General features: G+C 36.9%; 1 protein-coding gene across 8 annotated transcripts in view; it reads left to right on the top strand.

The window, feature by feature from the left end:
- The window catches only part of plcb3 (phospholipase C, beta 3 (phosphatidylinositol-specific)), a 95368-nt gene that overhangs the window by 22059 nt on the left and 55267 nt on the right, over window positions 1-18042 (top strand).

The following is an 18042-nucleotide window of genomic DNA, read 5'->3' as shown; positions in this document are numbered from 1 at the left end:
CTGGGCACACTTACATCATCGATGATGCGCTATTCAGTAGAGAAGCGCTCTCGCTCAGCACAGTGGAGATTTCTGTAGTTATATTGTTGTAGTCATTTGGAATGCGGTGACACAGTCAAATATTTCGCTAAGCAAATTTGCCACTTTTGACGCTCATAAACAGTCATAGAGTCCTCATGCTGCAGGAATTAAGAGGTTTGCTGAAGGCGCAGCTGTGGTGCAGTGAGAAGTTGGCGTCTTTAATAAACTACGACAGTTTGCGTTCATTAAACAGTAAGAATGATAAATAAATCTATACGAAACAGTCCGTACCGCACCAAAGCACAAGTGAACCCCGCTCAGGCACACATCTTCCAACGGGCCAGGGCCGGCCAAGTGAACCATGCCTGAGCCCGATTCAGCGCACTCACACTTCTCAAACAATCCGGGAAACTGGCCTGGGCACGGTTCGTATAGCATAGTGTGAGTAGGCCCCTAAAGGGGTTGTCCAAAATGTAATTTTAAGGCTTGGTTGTGTTAATAAGATGCAAATGCAATGTGTGCTGATGTTTCACTTGAAGGAAATCATGTTATCCTTTTATAAATCTTACTTTGGTTATATACAGCTACTCAGCTAACATGAAAACATTCGTCACATTTCCTAGTTCCTCTAAAAGGCCCGCCCTCAAGTGACTCTGATTGGTCATGTGTCATATTGTGCTGCTATTTGAGCATCGGCTCCACGTCACACCCATACAAGCACACACTTTTATGTAAACAATCTGTCAACCTCATGCCCGCTCTCTAAAATAAAATCTGATAAGTGTCAGTAACAAGTGAATATGTGGTGCGGCTCCTGTAAGAGAGTTTGCCATTGTGTGTGTGTGTGTGTGTGTGTGTGTGTGTGTGTGTGTGTGTGTGTGTGTGTGTGTGTGTGTGTGTGTGTGTGACACGGGTAACCTGAGAAGCGCATGTGTGGCGGACAGATGTTTATATTTCTTTTCTATGATGCTCAGATTGAGTTATTGTTCTGTAATATACAGTGATACTGTAGACAGAAGAATAAAGAACAAGATGTGGGATGCAACCTGTGTGAGCCTTAAAGGGTCACGAAACACCAAAACACATTTTTTGAGCTGTTGACAGTCGTATATGTGTCCCACACTGCTAAAAACACTATTAGGACACCTATATTTCACTAAAAAGTGTAAATTGGTTGTTTTTGCGTTATTTCAAGCAAATTTGTACTTCCTGTTTGAAACGAATTTTTGAAGCTGCGTCACGGTCATGACATAATAGCGTGTATTCCAGCGTGCAGACTGGGCGTCTGTGCCTGAGTGAGTCTTATTACGTCTTACAGTGTGATGCATTAATGCATGAGTAAGGCTTGGGTCAAACCAATCAGCGCGCTCTATTGTGCAACTTCATTAATATTCATTATTGTCACCGTGTTTACACCACAAAGACGCCACGTTGTGTTGGCAAAACAAGCGTGAAGTGTTGCTTTTATAGTTTGCTGCTGTTAAGTTTCGTTTTCATTTTCTCTCTGTGAGAGCTTATCTGGATCACGTGTGGATTAACAGTGTACGCGACGCGCGACAACAATAACTTACGTGTCTAAGGAGGATTATTGTTTACCTGAGAGCTGTTCTCATCTGCAAACGCTGAAATCTGGATTTGCTTGTAGTATTCTCTTCATAAAGGCGCGGCTCTAGTTGCTGGTGATTGTCCTGTCTCTACAGATTTGGTAAGTGAGCGACCAGCGCTCTTTGTTTATTCAGTTTGTTCGTATCAAATTAAGTTAACTATTGCACTGAGTGCAGAAATGTTAGCACCGCATTTTGTGACCGGAATAACACACGCGGCTTTGTGACACTACCTGTCGTGTGCATCTAAGTTTCCGGGAAATGCAGAGTTTTTTTTTTCTCTCATTCGCCGTGCGGTATCAAACATTGCATGAAAAATACACGCTTAGTGCAGTTCCTCGAATCAAATATCTCGTTTGTCGCGAGAGGCATGAATGAATTCCCTGAATGAAAGAGCCAAACTGCAGTTAAAGTCCAACATTTAATAATTTGGCAAATAATTCGACTACAGATGTCCATGTAGGTTAAACACCATCACTTTCTCCTGTCTGTGTGGGTGTGTATTTTGACTCTGAAACTCGCGCGTGCACAAATAGACACTCCCACACCATCCCACTTTAGTTCCTCCGACACTCCCCCCTAAACAGAGCTGGACACGCCCACTTTTCTGACTTTTTCCAAAGTAGAGGTGTGAAAACACCCTGCTGAAACGAGGGGGTTTCATGGCCCTTTAATTTATTTTTCTGCTGCAACACTAGTTAGGCGAGCTCTCCTGTATTTTTTTTTTTACTCAACACGTTACACGACACCTTTCACATATATTCGAAAAATGCCTGTGTAAGTAACATGAATCTTTCTCATATCTTTTGCGAGTTCATTATCTGAGAGGTTAAACGCATGGAAAAGCTGCCTATAGAGAAACACTGCACAGTCGCACACGCACAGAGAGATGCTGCTCATGCTGGTGAAGTGTGTTTACAGAAGTTTGACTGATAAACATTAATTTTTAGCTAAATTGTTAGCGGTGCCAAACAGCATTTCCTGTTGCTTACGTCTTTGCTACAGCATACCATTAACGCCAGACATTGTTTATGTAATAGATCAACTTTAACAAATAAAAACACTTACAGGTCGTGGCTCAGAGTTCACAGCGTCGGCTTGTTGGAGCTGCTCCTTCTTTGAGGAGATTTTAACCGAATCCAGCACTACAATGGGAGAGATTCTGGAAGCTGTGTTTTTTCAAATCATGCTTGCTATGTATTTTATAATTTACTGGAACATAACTAATATTGAACTGTAAGCACTTCTGTCTCTGTGTCGTGTCCTTTGGAAGCCCAAATAAAGAAAACAGAGAACCTCTGTAGAAATAGCAGGATGGCATTTTCTCCCTCTGCTGAAACATTACAGCGCCTCTGGCCACGCCCCTTAGCTGTGCAGTGTGTGTGCGTGGTAAAAGTACGTTTGTGATCTTACAGGCCTGGAAATATTTTTTTGTGGTCCCCAAAATTCGTTCATTGTAGGCTAAACTAACTCTGTAAAAACCAAGGTCTCATTTTGCATTGAACTGTTCACACAGCTACATTACACATCAACTAATGTTTAAAATATGATATCGTAGTGGACCACCCCTTTACATTAAATAGTTTATTTGTTGTTATAAAAGTTTTTTTTCCCACCACCAAAACTTTAAAACTTCACACTGTGGATTATATTATAAATGTATGAGTCAAAATTATTATTATATTACATTATCCCATCACCCTGCACGGTAATGCAGTGGGTAGCACAATCAACTCGCAGCAAAAAGGTTACTGGCTCGAGCCTCGGCTTTATCAGTTGGCGTTTCTGTGTGGAGTTTGCATGTTCCTCCTGTATTCGCGTTGGTTTTCTCCGGGTGCTTCAGTTTCCCCAACAGTCAAAAAACTTGGATCAGGTGAATTGGGTAATCTAAATTTTCTGTATTGTATGTGTGTATATGAGTGTGTATGGGTGATTCCCTGTTATGGGTTGCAGCTGGAAGGGCATTTGCTGCGTAAAACATATGCTGGATAAGTTGGTGGTTCATTCCACTGTGGTGACCCCAGATTAATAAGGGGACTAAGCCGAAAAGAAAATAAACAAATGAATAAATTAATATTTCCCAAGTGCTTATTAACAGTGAGAAGATTTTTTTAACCTGTTTTTAAACCTGCTAGTTTTAATAACAAGTATCTAATAACAATTTTTTTTTTGCCTTTCCCATGACTACCTTATATTTCACAAGTTATTGTGTGAGTTATTAGTATTCAACTTAGTGTTATTAAAGGCTTAACTGGGTTAATTAGTTTAACTTGGCATGAGTCATTGGACAATAGTGGGCGAATAGTTTTTTAATAGTAAAGTCATAATTAAAAATGTAACACTGTTTTTTTTTTTTTTTCCCCAGTCAAACTAAAGGAAAATAGGCTTTCTACAGAGAAAAAAAATATTATTGGAAATTCTTTGAAAAATGTCCTTGTTCTGTCAAACATTTCTTGGAAAATATTTGAAAAATACATGAAGATTTAGCACAAGTGCTAATCATTTTACATTCAACTATAAGTGAAAGTTAGTAAGAGGGTAGTCCCCCAAATATTAAAGTTATGCTATCTTTTATGGTAAGGCTTTTATTCGCAGGTAAAGCTGCAAATACAAGGTAAAGCTAAAATATGGTTTTATGAGTAAGGTTTGTTGTCAAAAGTCAAGCAAGCACACTAACTTGTTGAAGGAAACTGATCATGATGATGATGATTATTATTATTATTTTAAAGGGTTGGTCCAGAGTGTATATTTAAGGCTTGGTTGTGTTTGAGATGCACAGCAATGTGTGCTCATTAGGGGTGCAATGGTTCAATCTACAATGCATCACGGATTTAGGGTCACTGTTTCAGTATGGTACAGTTTGTTCTTTGCTTAGAAAAAAAAAGTCTACAGAACAATTCATAGAACAATAAGCATATTTATTGGTTAACAAACACCTGACAATGCAACATGTTTTATACATATGACTATAGATTTGCATGTTCTCGCATTAATTTGATAAAAGAAGGGGAATTTTTGAAATTGTATGTTCAAATAAATTGCTTAAAAAAGAGAAAAGGCTTAAATTCCCCCTTTTTTATTTTACTACTTGACTTAAAAGTCTCAACCAATTATGCAGATAATAATTGTCAACACATCTTAATAACTGAGTAAAGTATTGATTACTTCTGTTTACAATATGCTTGCATTATCAAGGCAACAATGCATTTTTATTTATAATTTTATTATGAATTTATTATGATTACAGTGAGCTCTGTTTCACTTATCAGCACCATCTTAGTTCATGAAACTTAAGAAAAGTTTGGCTCTTTCTAAAGTTTCTTTAATTCAGAGGGAACAGTACATTGAGAAGAAAACTGTTCTTAGCAGACAACGGGAAAATGGGAGTGATCGGGTGTGGAAGAACACACAGTCGAAGCAGTACTGAAATAACAGACCTGCTGCAGACTATGTCCACGTCTGTATAAGATGCTTCTGGGTCCGGACACAGACCACAATCTGGCTGTTAGTGATGACTGATCTAGGCTCTTTGCAGCAACAACAAAAAAAGGCATTTGTTATGTTTCTGTATCAGTTGAAACACTGACAGCAATGCGCTGTGATTTAGCCTCACCTGCACATTTGCGCTGTATCTCCTTCACTTGCCACGCAGAAACTCCACATGCACACACCGACACGTGAGGAAACGTGATGTCAACAACAGATTTACATACAAAGAGGTCATTGGACAGGTCTTCGCATGTGCAATGAGCGTGAAAGTTAATCAGAACTGTACAAAGGCCGACCTGCCTTGTTGCAGTTGTTTTATTAACAAACCATTATTAACAATGCATATTCTGAACCTGGGATCACAGGGCGAAAACAATTGCATATCTAGAGCTCATGCTTCACTAGTAGAAAATCACGTTATTTTTTCATTTATCTTACTTTGATTATACAGCTACACAGCTAAAATGAAAATGACTATCCAATTTTCTAGTTCCTCTGAAAGGCCCGCCCTCGAGAGGCTGTGATTGGTCAGCTAATATAATGTGATGTGATTCGTGGATTGGCTCCATGTTACCACGAAAAATGTCACACCCACATGCAAGCACTTTGCTGTTGTGTACATCCTGTCAGTCAGTGTAACTGTTAGCCGTATCAAGAAAATTAAGAGGACACAGCTGAACCTCATGCCTGCTCTCAAAGTAAAATCTGACAAGTGTATAAAGTCTTTCACATATATTATAATACACATATGTCATAAGCATGTGTAAATAATATGAAATGTTCACATATCTTTTGTGAGTTTGTTATTTGATATGTATAATGCACAAAGAGCGGCGGCATAGAGAGACCCACTGCAGCGCTGCTGAAGGATGTGGCTGTTTACAGTAGGGGTGTGAACCTACACTGGTCTCACGGTTCGGTTACAATTATCATGCCATCGATTTGGTTCAATTCTATGTAAAACTTTTTGATTTGTTGCTTCTTCAACAGACATTTTTAACTGACTATAAGAAACTTACAGTAACATGTCAACACATCACACTAACCCCAACCCCAACCTAACAATCTACTTATAATGTAATGAGAATTAATTCAATTCAATTCAGCTTTATTTGTATAGCGCTTTTACAATGTAGATTGTGTCAAAGCAGCTTCACGTAAATGGTCATAGTAACTGGAACAGTGTGGTTCAGTAACTGGAACAGTGTGGTTCAGGTTTTAGTGTTTAAGTTCAGTTCAGTTCAGTTTAGCTAGTTGCAATGTAACTAAAATTCAACGAACGGACCATTAAAGAAATGTGAATTCGATATCTCTGTGCATCATGGTGCATTGACGATGCTTTCCATCCACAATTTGTATTTTGTTCTTCACAACACATGAAAAATGTTTATTAAAATCTATAAATATATTAATATTTATATATTATTTGTAAAACAATTCTGTCCTTTAATACAAGCAGTCAGATACATGTATCATACCTTTAATTTTATCTGCTCAAAGAAAACACTCTTTTTTTAAAAAAAACTTAAGCACATGCACAAAAGACAACATAAGCATTTATAGCAAATAAACTAATGTAATTATTATCCCGCTTGCCTTCTGAGCATTGTCAAGCGAGTTTTTAAACTATGATTATGACCAGCTCAACAGAAAGGTCAGCGATTTGGCTCTGTCAGCAGTGTTTACCGATGTGAACAGTCGCAGTTACAGTCTATATGCGCATAATGCGCGCTTATCATAGGTAATCTGTAATAGACTTCGCAAAGAAAACTCACACTACAGACAGGCTTATGTCTGTAGTACCCACAAGTGTTGCTTTAACAGCCAAGAGGAGAGGAAAAGTTACCTTACAAACATGCCAGCAGTTCAAATTTCCAAAGAGAGAGTAAAAGAGAGAGCATTTCATTTTCTTCCTCATGTGCTGCATATTCTTTTGTTACAGTGAAAGACTGTCTAGCAAACTCACAAGCTGTGAATTTTGCACAATTAATGGAATTGTCCGAGTCTGCTGGATAAATATAAATTTGAGCTAAATTGTTAGCGGTACCAAACAACATTTCCCGTTGTTTACATCCTTGCTTACGTCCTTGCTACAACATACCGGTAACGTTGGAAACTATGCATGTAATCGATCAATTTTTAACAAACAAAAACACTTAAATGTTGTGGCTCACAATTCACAGCTTCTGCTATTATGGTTGAAGCTGCTTATTCTTTGAGGAGTTTTTTTTGCTGAATCCAGCACTGAACTGGGAGATTCTGGAAGCTGCCCTTTGTCAATTGCTAGATGTACAGTATATCTTTACAATAATTCTCTGCAACATAGTTGTGGGGAGGTAAGCATGATCGAACACCCAATAAGGGGGGAGAGCATGCTCAGAGCCCGGCGACTAATCGGCAGGCCAATCAGAAATAATAAATAACACCTGTTTATTCTAGTGATTGGGCCGGGGAGACACCCTTCTTAAAGAGAACGGGAGGAACAGTCGGGAGAGAGAGCTGAGCAACAAGCATGCAGCACCCCTTGATGCTTGTACATTATACATTATATACATTGTACATTATACAAACCACAGTACATTATCACAGAACATTAATAAAAAATTGTCACTTACCTCAATGCCGACCCTGTCTTCTTCTTCTCACCCAAAGCACCTTGTTACAATAATTAACAGAACAAGCTCTGTGGAAATAGCAGCATTTGGACCGCATTTTAGCTTTCTCTGCTACAACATTACAGCGCCTATGGCCCCATTGCTGCAAAGGGTGTGTGCGTGTGGTAAATGTAACCTAAAGCATTTGTGATCTCACTAACCCAGATGTACTTTTTGGTAGTCCCCAAACTTTGTTCTCTGTAAAAGCCAATGTCTCCCTTTTCATTGAACTTTGAGCATATTACATTCAGAGATGTTGTTTATGTTTACACAGTTACATTACACATGAACTAAAGTTTAAAATATGATATTGTAGTGGACCAGTCCTTTATTAAACTGTTTTTATGATATTTTTCTGATTTATATTTTTATAAAACGTTTTTGAACACTTTTTATTTATTTATTTTTTTTTAAAGAAAACCACATTGACTTTATATGTAGGCGCATTATGCAATGGCACAAATGAAAGGCCACTGAATTCTTTGTTTAGTGAAGTCAGTTGTTGCTTGTCTTTAAATCACACACATAAGAATCACGCTTGATTAGTTTTATAACTACACAACTGTTTTATCCCTCTGTCTTCAATGGTAACTCAATTTTACCTGTCCTCCCAAATCTGCCATATCTAAAATCAGTCCTGTCTGCGTCACTTCTCTCTCTCTATCTCCTCCTGCCACGTGTGCTACTGGCTTATCATGTGAGTGCTCATGAATCAAATTAAATTTTAGCCAGTGAAATTCAATCAAGGCATCCTCCCATCCTTTCTCTCGATCTCTCTTTAGTTATTAGATATGTTGTTTTCCCTCGTTTCTCATGTTCTCGGACTGATCAGTGTGGCATGTGTGGTATGGCAAGCTGTTCCAGTGAATTTAGAGAAGGCACTTTGTGCAGTTTGAAGAGAAGCTGCATGGTAGTGTGAAACTAGTATAAACTTGGCAGCAAGTTCGTCAGCTGCTAAGACAAATTGTTTATTTTGCTAGTCTAGCTAGCATTTAAGCTGGAGATCCCTTCATATGCCGAAAGTGTTAAGGTGTTTATTTTTTAAAGCTATAGCAACAATCTTAGAGTTGTCTTTTCTTACTTTGTTTGTTTGATTAAGTATTTGTTGATATCTTGCTTTTTTGGCGGTGTATTTGAATCAATGCGGATGTTGCATTTGTGTTTGACTGAGTGCGTTGCAATACGCTATTAGGACACTAGGCCAGTCTTTGCCGGAGGAAAGGCAGTAACCTTGTTTGGCGTAGGGAATATTGGCCCTGGGGAGCCCATCCTCTCCAGTTAATAGTAAAGAGGCCACCTCATCTCATCTCTTCAGTAACTTACTTGCACATTGAGGCACATTTATATTTAATGCCGCTATTATTATATTTAATGATGCCATTATAAAACACACTCCATTTCTTTACCTTCTAAGTACTGAAAGGTTGTTAAAAGTCAGCCACACTTCCATGAATCCAGTTTATGTCATTATCTGATCTCTTTCATTTCTTTCTTTCTTTTTTGGCAAGTTGGATAATGTTGCAGAGCAGACACATTCTCATCAGACTCACCAGCACATGCGCAGTCAAGCTTGATGATGAAAAAGAAATGAAACTTGATTTTGCAGGCACATTCACAGCGCATTGTTGTAGAACAGGTTTTGTGGGTTGGAAAACACACCCCTGCTCTGTTAGAAGAACTGCATTTTTGCTGTTGTGCTGTTTGCGTCCCTCTGCTGCCCACTGAATAGACTGGGAAGATTTGTGGACTGAACATCACAATGCTTTGTTATTCTGCGTGCCGTGTTTGTGGGTGTTTCAGTATGTTGAGCAAATTTTCAAGGCAAATCTATTACCTGGTTAGTGGTAATTAGATCTCGTATATAGCCTTCAGCTCTACAGGTAGTAGCATGATAGCAAGATTCAGTTGTCAGTTATAGGATTTTCCACCATTGTCCTGCTCCATCATTAATTACATGGAATTATTTATTCATTCTTTAAAACTGTCTCTGTATATTGTTGGGCTGGGAGATTTGTCCCAAAATCAATATCTCGATTAATTGAACATTTTAACTTGATTATGATTAATAAACGATTATTTAATTAATTAATTTATTTTGCCCTCATAGTTCACTGACAAGTTTTGTACAGTAAATATGCTTACATATTACAAGTGAGAGAATGACGGGTACACTATTAAGTGAAAAAAACACTAAATACTATCTATGATTATTTATTGAACATCATTGAACAACCGAAATAAAAACACACATTGCCTAAAACCAACTTCACTTTCTTATAAAAAAGTTAAAATAAATTACTTGTTTTAATAAATAACTTTAATAGATAAAATGTTTTTTATATTAAAAGTAGAAAATTTGTAGTGTCTCTTCTAAATAAAATAACCCATAAATAAATAAAATAATGTAGATTCTGTAAATAAAATTTTAAATAATGGCTTTTTTGCATCTTCTGTAAACAAATATTTTGATTTAAAAAATTATTTTGATGGAAGATATGGCATTTTAAGGCATCTCTGGTGCAGCTTCCAATCATTGAACAGGCTCACGTGACTCCACACGCGGTAAGGTAAGCAATTGAAAAAAATAGATCTGGAAAAATTTGATTTGATTTATTAGATCTGAATGTCTGAATTTTGATTACTTTTTGATTAATGGACCAGCCCTAGGATATTTTTTATATAATACTGGACATGTTCAGGCCCGCATATAAAAAAAAAAAAAGAAACACTTTTTAGTTTCACTTCAGGTCACAGGAGAAAGAGGGAAAAAACATAAAATTAACAAGTAAATGGGTACTTGTATTAGTTCTGAGAAAACACAATCACGATCATTGTCACAATTAATAATAATAAAAAAGATTAAATACTAGAAGAGTTTAGATGCAAAAAGTTCTAAGTGCCATATGAAATTTTCTTTTAAAATGAGCATTTTTCCCAGCCTACCGTGTTTATGTTCAGTTGTTGTTGTTTTTTACTTTAAAGGCAATGAAATGACCTAGGCTGTCAATTCTAAGAACGCAGAGAACAAACCTGCGTTCTTGTGGAGACCAGTCTTGCCAAGACACCTCGGAAGAACGAACTCGGGAGACCGTGAGAACACAGAATGCAACCTGTGCGGAATGAGATGCTGGGTTCTTACTGATGGTCACATGACCATGTAATTAACTTAAAATTATTTAAACATTACAGCATTCATAAAACAATTTTTCCCCTTTTCGAAATATATACTATGCATACAATTTTACAAATATACTTTGCACAATACAAAAAATTTAATTTTAATAAGAATTTCAGTAAATAAACAACCTTATTGTGTTTATGCCTTTATTTAGATTTTCATGGAACTCTTGAGGTAAATAAGTATCTCTAGATTAATGATGACGTTACACAAGAAGATGAGTCCTCGCTGAAGAAAGCACATGGAATAACAGCCCTATTCCTTGCCATAATAGTGAAATTACTGAGCCTACATAGATGTGCCTTTTTGAAAAATGCTCATTTTTTTGCATCTGAATTGTTCACTTGGAAAATATCCATCAATATTTATTATACACAGCGTAAGGTATTCTAGGCATCAGGTATATTACTTTTACATTTACTTATAACCACCGCCATAATACAGGTGGACAACATAAATAGAAACAATATGTAACATAATCTTATTATATTATATTATATTGTATAATATTATTCATTGATTCTTTCATTTTCCCGCCAGCTTAGTCCCTTTCTTAATCCGGAGTCGTCACAGCGGAAAAAAACGCCAACTTATCCAGCACGTTTTTTTACCAAGCAGATGCCCTTCCAGCTGCAACCCGTCTCTGGGAAACAACCACACAGACACACACACACACACACACACACACACACACACACACACACACACACACACACACACACACACTCATTCACACTCATTCACACTCATACACTACGGACAATTTTAGCCTACCTAATTCACCTGTACTGCATGTCTTTGGACTGTGGGGGAAACCGGAGCACCTATAGGAAACCCACGCAAATGCGGGGAGAACAAGCAAACTCCACACAGAACCGCCACTGACCCAGCCGAGGCTCGAACCAGCGACCTTCTTGCTGCGAGGTTACAGCACTACCTACTGCGTCGCCTATATTATATTATATTATATTATATTATATTATATTATATTATATTATATTATATTATATTATATTATATTATATTATATTATATTATATTAATGTGATTTTAATGCATTAACAGTGTTTAAAAAAACTGTTCCCTGGCGGTGTTGCAAATATGGCTGGGAAGTGATCTGCCTTTCTTCAATTGGGACTTTGGTCATGTGTAGCCTGTCACTTTAATGATTAGTGACTAACTTGAACTTTCAGCCTAACAAACACATTGTTGACTAGTTCTCCAGTGCTTTTAGATGAGCAGAAAAGTGATCAATCACAGGGTACTTTGACAGGTACCTTATGTACTCAGTGTAATGTCTTGTCAAACTCAAAATATATATATATATAACTCAAGATATAGATATATATATATAGATATAGATATGTAGATTATCTTTATGTAGATAGTCTTTATGTAGATTGTTAAGGGAAAACAGAATACAAAACTACATAGTCTTGTGTGAATAAGTGTTTGCCCTAAATCTAATAACTGGTTGGGCCACCCTTTAGCAGCAACAACTGCTATCAGTCGATTTCCATAACTCGCAATGAGTCCGTTACAGTGCTGTTGAGGAATTGTGACCCACACATCTTTGCAGAATTGTAGTAATTCAGCCACACTGGAAGGTTTTTGAGCATGAACCATCATTTTGCCCACACGGAATCTGCGCATGCAGAAATCCACAGAATTATTCAGATTTTTAGTCCATCATTGAGTCTATGTATTTACTTAAATGTGTGTAAATATTTTTTTTCAGTTTTTAAATTAATTTCAGTAATATTACTGACTAATATGGGAATATTCATATTATTTATTTACAAAACAGTTTGTAAAGTAATATTTTCTGTCTTTTAGTAGATATTTTATTATTAACTTGCTTTGTTTACAAAATAAGTGGAACTAATAGGATTTGCTTTGTGAACATTGAATAAAAGTTAAAAAAAGGTATTATTTTTTCATTTCATATAATAATTTTTAGTTAATATACTCTCAAAATAATTCCACGTAAATCTGCAGATTTATTTATTTATTTTTTTTTTTTTTTACAAAATTCTTCGCAGAAATAGCAAAAAATTTCAGCAGAGTCTGTCTGGCCCGTCATGACACAACATCTCAATTGGATTCAGGTCAGGACTTTCACTAGGCCACTTCTAAGTCTTCATTTAGTTTTTCTTCAGCCAGAAGTGGACTCGCTACTAGTGTACGTGTTACAGATTTGTTTAAAGCAGTGGTAATTTTACGCCCTATTTTGCCCAGTATCTGTCTTATGGTGGAGTCATGAGCATTCACCTTAACTGAGACAAGTGAGGCCTGCAGTTCTTTGGATATTGTTTTGGGGTCTTTTGTGAGCTCTTGGATAAGTTGTTGCTGTACTGTTGGTGTAATTTTGGTTGGCCAGTCACTTCTGAGAAGGTTCTCCACTGTCCCATGTTTTGCCATTACTGATAATGTCTCTTACTAGAACTGGACTATATGACCAAAATTTATATGAGAGTATATTTCTTAATTTTGATAGATATGTTATAATTCCTATATTGATATAACATTAAAAATTCCTTACAAAAACTGCCAAGAGCTCGCATTACATCTAAAGTCTTAATCTAATTGGGCAAGTCTATGAAATCTTCAATTAAGTAATATAATATTTTAGATATAAAAAAACACTATACCAATGTTGTGGTCACCTTTTATTTGTATTTAGATTTCATAGATTTCATCTCAGAGATGCAACGTCATACATACTGCACTAAATGGAGCTAGTGACAGAACTGTGAGGGGTGGGGTTAGGTGTGGGCATTGAAAAGCTTTGCATGCTGCTCCGATTGCAACTGCAGCGAGTCTGTGACCAGACCTCTCTCCTAAAAAAGGGGAAAAATACAAAAAGTGTTAAATAAAAACGTTTGGTGTTGTAGTTTTGCTGTCCTTATATCTGTATTTTGTGGGTAATGCCGTTCAAAATGTTTGTGTTTTGTTTCACAGTGGCGTTTAAAATTTCCACTCTACAACTCCAATTGTTCCATTACAAATCAAGCAGAATGGCTTTGTGCCGGCTTGTGGCAAAAAAAAACCAAAAAAAAAAACGCAAACTTATGAGTCCATTCAACTTTGAACTCTCTTCATCAAGTTTTCTTTTCCGTGAGACTGACATCTTTATCCATTCAAATGATGGCTTTGCTTTGGTGTGTTAAAGTTGGCCCACTCGATCATGAGAAGCCTCATATGATCACTGGATGTCATGACAACTTCATGCCATGCAGGAAAACTTAGAATTTTTTGCCTTTGATTTTATTTCGACTTGTATTTATTTATTTATTTATATTTTACAAAAATACAAAAAACGAAACTGTTGATTTACAAGGTTTATGCATTTTTCATACGAAATGGAGTCGGGTCTAGATTAAATACCCTTGTGGTCCGGATCTGGACTAGAGTCCGGACATTGAGAAGCCCTGATCTATATGATCATTTATAAATTGCTTTTGGCGGTGCGGTGGTGCAGTGGGTAGCGCAATTGCCTCACAGTAAGAAGATCGCTAGTTCGAGCCTTGGCTGTGTCAGTTGGCATTCCTGTGTGGAGTTTGGATGTTCTCCCCATGTTTGCGTGGGTTTCCTCCAGGTGCTCCGGCTTCCCCCACATATCCTAAAAATTTTGTGGTAGGTAAACTGGATAGGCTAAATTGTCAATAGTGTATGTTTGTCAATAACTGTGTATTGATTCCCAGTGATGGGTTGCAGCTTAAAGGTCATCTACTGCATAAAATATATGCTGGATGAGTTGGCGGTTCATTCCGCTGTGGCGACCTCTGATTGATAAAGGGACTAAGCCGGAAAAAAAAAATAATGAATATATCGCTTTCATTTATAAATTTTATTTCTAATTAATTCTGTTTAATCTATTATATGATGTGTCATCATAAAAAAAGAGTATATATGTATATAACCATAACCTTTTCCAAACTGGTAGATCTCAATTAATTTCTTTCTCAGTTATTTTTGAATATCTTGTTTGTTTTTCAAAATCTCTGCATGAGTTTTTGAGGATCTTTTGGTATACTTCACTTTGACAGGCAGATTTTATTTAAGTGATTTTGAAAATTGTTATCAGGTGTGGCTTTGGTGTTGCTAGAAAAAAATTAACTCGGGTGTTAAACCAGTTAATTTATGTTTTAACTGGAGGACAAACATAAATTTAAATTTAAACACACACACACACAGTTGCAAGAAAAAGCATGTGAAACCTGCGATATATGATGGAGGGGCCATCATAGTTTGGGGCTGTATTGCTGCCTTTGTGCCTTGGCTGATTGCTTTGAATTCCAAAGTTATCACAACCTGTCCACCAACTGAAGCTCGACAGGATGCGACAGGACAATTACCCAAATCATAAAATAAATCAACAACAGAATGGGTCCAACTGAAGAAAATACATTTTCTGGATTGGCCCAGTCAGAGTCCTGACATCAACCTAATTGAAATGCTGTGGCATGACCTTAAGAAAGAGTTTCACACTAGACATCCCAAGCATATTGCTAAAGTGAAACAGTTTTGTAAAAGGAATGGTCCAAAATCCCTCCGGACTGTTGTGCAGGTCTGATCTGCAACTACAGGAAATGTTTAGTTGAGGTTATTGCTGGCAAAAAGGTCACATACTTTTTTCCACCCTGCACTGTGAATGTTTACATGCTGTGCTCAATAGAAACATGAAAAAGTATCATATTTATATGGTACTACTTTAAGCAGAATTTGCTTTTCTATTGTTGTGACTAGATGAAGATCTGAACATATTTTTCTGTGAAATTTATGCCAAAATCCAAGTAATCCTAAAGGGTTCACATACTTTTTCTTGCAACTGGCAATTGAAATTGAGCAAAAACTGTGATTCTCATGCTTAACAGGGAAACATGACTCTGCAATCGGTTGTAAATCTCCTCCGCAGTAATCTTAACCAGTCTGTCTGGTTAAGCAAGTTTAATCAAAAGAAGGAAAAACAATCATAATGTTTGTAAATGTGTTGTATGATGTTGACAAACACGTTGGTGTGCTTACATTTTTTTCTTCTTATTATTATTCTTCAACATTTACGACTGATAAGGTGTCTTATATTTTCTTTTTACTAGGAGCTTTAAAAAAGCACGTTAGACTTACTAGTAGGGCTGGGCAATAAAATTGATATTGGTTTTTATTGACCAACACTATTGTCAATAACAATAATAAAAAAAGTTGAGTATGTAGTTTCTGTATGAAGACTATAGTTTTATTAAAATGTGGCTGCTGAGTATGCACCCTGGAAGCGGTGCCAATAAGCTTAGGGTGTCAGTTTGTCATTTCCAACGCGCAAATGGGAGTGAAAATGTTGTGCAAGTGGAGCGCACGTAACGCTTGAAAAACATCTAACATTACCGAATGCCACAATTGCACTGTGATTCATGTAAGGAGAACTAACAATCTGCTTCACACTTTGCATGGAATATACACATTTCAGTAATGGCAGACTAATTACCTCAGACAAACACAGCGCATCCAAACACTGCAGTGCTTTTTACTTTTCTCCAATAGCTGGAGCAGTGATTTGTCTGTTTGTTAACCTCTGAATAAACAAACACCTAGTTATGAGAGACACCATCAAATCAGAATAGCGACACATGCGAATGAGTGCCGTGCAGCAGCAGTAAGAAGAAGATTGTAAATTAAAAATGCATGTAAGGATGTCACCAGAGTGGCTTTTTGGTTTCTTTTCTTGTGCATCACAGCTACTAGCTCCCCATCTGAAAGATTTTTTAGCATAGGTAATAATGTAGTCATTCAACTTCACAATTTGTAATGTTCAGCGTGTATTTAAATAATGATGGTATATCATAATTAGTTTTGTTTACAGAGTTTGAGGTTTAACACCTTACAGATGTTCTTCTACCTTCACCATTGCACACACTTTGTTACATTTTATTCATCAAAGTTAGAAGTCTTTTTAACACTGATGTTTATTTGTGATATTTTGTTTAAATATTATTGTTTTGGACTGTTAAAACTGTTTGCCTCAGTAATGTTGCCAAATTAAACTTCAGTGGTTAAATAAAAAATCCTAATAAACCTAAATGTATTGTTAAAACAATATTCTATAATTATTGATATTGAATGAAATGAAACATATTGCGATAATTTTTTTGCAATATCGCCCAGACCTACTTCTTACAGCTGAAGTTTTAACCATCTACTTTATGCTTGTATATATTGAAGTCATTGAGAGTCCAGCATCATTACAAAACTAACTGAATGAAGTAATCATATCACGTAAACATTATTTGCATTAATGACATGTTGAATGGATGACATTTCTAGAAGAACAATTCTTTGCACTAACCATATAACCCACTGTCATTATAAAGAATCAATAATAGATTAGCGTGAGCATCTGAAATATCCATCACACATGCATCTGGTCAGATTTGATACATTTGTGCTTCTCTAAAGGATGTGGGGTTGTACACATTTGTATTGTCATCCTTAATGGCAGATTGTGGCTTGTAATTTGATGGTAACAGCACTCTTGTGTTCACTATTAGTAGAGTTTGTTTGCGATAAAGCAGGATGAGGAACCCATCTTCACTGAAGCTAATGGTTAATGATGGGGCCGAGGCTGCATTAGCTGTTCTACTCTGGTTCAATTTAGCCCATTGACTTGTCCTGCCTTGTCTTTCTCTCCCCATGCATCTGCTTTCACTCCTCGTACATCTTTCTGTTCTCCCCCTACTCTTTACGTTTTGATTTCTGTTTCTTCAGTGCTGTCATTCTCTGTCATGGACAGCTGGTTGTCATCAGTGAGGAGCAGAAAGGCGTCAGAGCATCCGTTAATTGTAAACGGAGACATGACACTTCCTCTCTCCTTCTCTATATCTCTCTCTTTTTCAGTAGTATCTCCCTTCCTCTATTTTTTCATTTCACATGCTTTCTTTCTCTCCCCCTTTTACTTTTTACAAGCGTGGGAAAGCATACAGGAAATCGTTCAGACTGTTAGGGTAGTTTGGATCATAACTTGCCCTGTGCCCTCCTTCGGTAGCATGCCCTCCAAAAAAAAAAAAAAAAGTCTCACTTTTGCCCTCCCACTTTTGCTCACTCA

The sequence above is a fragment of the Danio rerio genome, chromosome 7, assembly GCF_052040795.2.
Source record: "Danio rerio strain M-AB ecotype USA chromosome 7, GRCz13ab, whole genome shotgun sequence".
Taxonomy (NCBI): domain Eukaryota; kingdom Metazoa; phylum Chordata; class Actinopteri; order Cypriniformes; family Danionidae; genus Danio; species Danio rerio.
Note: the sequence above shows the minus strand (reverse complement) of the source record. Positions and strands in the feature narration are given on the sequence as shown.